At 47.6% G+C, this 2102-nt stretch overlaps 1 pseudogene; it reads left to right on the top strand.

Annotated features, from left to right (window-relative positions):
- The first annotated feature begins 972 nt into the window (after positions 1-972).
- LOC121144928 lies at positions 973-1251 on the top strand (annotated as a pseudogene).
- The last annotated feature ends 851 nt before the right edge of the window (positions 1252-2102 follow it).

Raw genomic sequence — 2102 nt, 5'->3', positions numbered from 1 at the left:
GGAAAGTTGACTGCATCTGAAGTTAAAGCTCTCCTGTTCCAACAGCTCTGTGCTGTCTCGAGTCTGGGGGTTTGGGGTGGGTCAGCCTCCCTTCTGTTCTTTGCTCACCTTGCTCTTCTGTTTCTGATCCCATCAATGGGCTGTTTCTGCTTCTTAGAGGTTTGGAAATTACATGGGGGAAAGTGGCAAGAGTGGGCATAGACAAAAGAGCAACAAACGGCTCCCTGACTCAACCTGATCATGTGCCCTTCAAGCAGGGTGGACTGTCACTGCTGATTGTGTCTCCTAGCGACACCTGAGCCATTAACTTGACTGAAGCCTTTTCTCAGTCCCTGAGTATCTGAAACTCTCTTCCTACTGTCCTTCCAGCAGAAAATTCAAGATGACCCAGATAAACCCCCCTGGAACAGTTTATAAGCACCTAGATTATCCCCATGCCAAAGGTTCATGAAGTGAAGCTTGGTCCCAAATACAGCTTCCATCTGTTGACATAGACCTCTTCCATAGGGCCTTGCCCATGGCATGTCTTCCAGGACTGCGACTGGCATACCTGTGCCCAGAGTTTGGGGGTCACAGTTCATTCACACTGAATGGGTCTGTGAATTCAGGCTCCCACCCCTCCTACACCCTGTCCCTCCCCTTGTGAAATGTGAGGGAGAAGCTTCCCAGAACTTAACTCTTCTCCAAAGAGGTTTCCTCCAAGCTTCTCCCGCCTCAACCCCTTTATGCTGCCAGGGCCACAGGGAGCTAAGAATGAGCAAGCTGGTATTTTCACTACCTCATCGCCAAACCTACACAGTCTGTTCAACACCTGTCTTTGGGATGTGGAAACATTTGAGAGTATTGCTTCCTTCTTAACCAGTCAGTGTGACGCCAGCAAACCAGAAAGAGCCTTGTGTGAAATATGAATGCTATCCAAGTCGCTTGCGCGGGAGCCAAGTGCGTCCAGTGTGGTCTTTGGGAGATTCTGTCATGGTATACCCAGGTCAGGGCCAGAAAGTGCAGAAGGTGATGGTGCAGCCCATCCACCTCATCTTCAGATACCTGCAAACTAGGTCCCGCAGTCAGGTGTGGCCGTATGAGCAGATGAACATGTGGATAGAGGGCTGATCTTTGACTTTGATAAATATATGAACCTCATACTAAATGATGCAGAAGAGATTCATTCTAAAACAAAGAAAATAACTGGGTTGGATCATGCTAAAATGAGATACTATTACTTTGCTACAAAGTGTCTCCAACCAGAAATGATGAACGAGAAATGAGCAGTTACTGAGAGGGCAATGCTGTGTTTTTGTTTCTTAGGTGTCCTTTTATTGGGAATATAATTCTGAAACATTTGTTCATAATGTTTCGAAAGGCACCTGCCAGTAAGTGTGTGGGCTGAATAGTAGATTGGTTGGGTTTAACCAGGCTTCAATGCCCATTGACATGTATGAGAGCTAAATGGGATGTGGGACAGACTGGACAAGCCTGCGGTACATACTGGCAAGCATGGGAACCAGGGTAGGGGGCAGGTTTGGTGGGGGTTATGGGGAGTCTCCTCAACTAGGCTGCAGCTCCCACTGGTTTGTGTGAGGACCGAGTATGAAGTGGGTAGGATTGAGCTGAACTACAACACTTGTTGGTTCACAAGGAAGACAGGTCTGGAAACAGAACTGACCCAGCAATAGCAACGACCAGCATGTGCATAAGCTGATTGGCGTAACAGACGGTGTTGGGCCCTGAACTAGCAAGCTCACGCAAGAATCAGATCTGCGAACATCTTAGATGAAGTTTCTTTGGAGATCCCTCCAACTGAACTGCTGTTCTCAGAACCCCAACCATGAAGAGACTATGTTAGCCAGTGGACTCTGAATAGGTTTCATTGTGATTGGAATGGCGAGATTGGCAGCAATCCAGAACTGTTGAACTATCAAAACTGCTTGAGCAGGACCTTTGGAGCATGCCTCAAATTGGGGATCTGGGATGGGTGGGAGGCTGGGTGGGGCTTTTCCCTTTGTTACTCCCCTAACCTCAGATACAGGGAAAAATGATAACATTAGTGTGGAAACAATGGCATTACCCACTTGACCCTTTGTACCCTAATCAACTAAGTCAGA

Source organism: Ochotona curzoniae, unplaced genomic scaffold (genome assembly GCF_017591425.1).
Source record: "Ochotona curzoniae isolate NIBS_2020 unplaced genomic scaffold, NIBS_Ocur_1.0 scaffold_3208, whole genome shotgun sequence".
Lineage (NCBI taxonomy): Eukaryota > Metazoa > Chordata > Mammalia > Lagomorpha > Ochotonidae > Ochotona > Ochotona curzoniae.
This window is presented reverse-complemented; position numbering and strand designations above follow the sequence as displayed.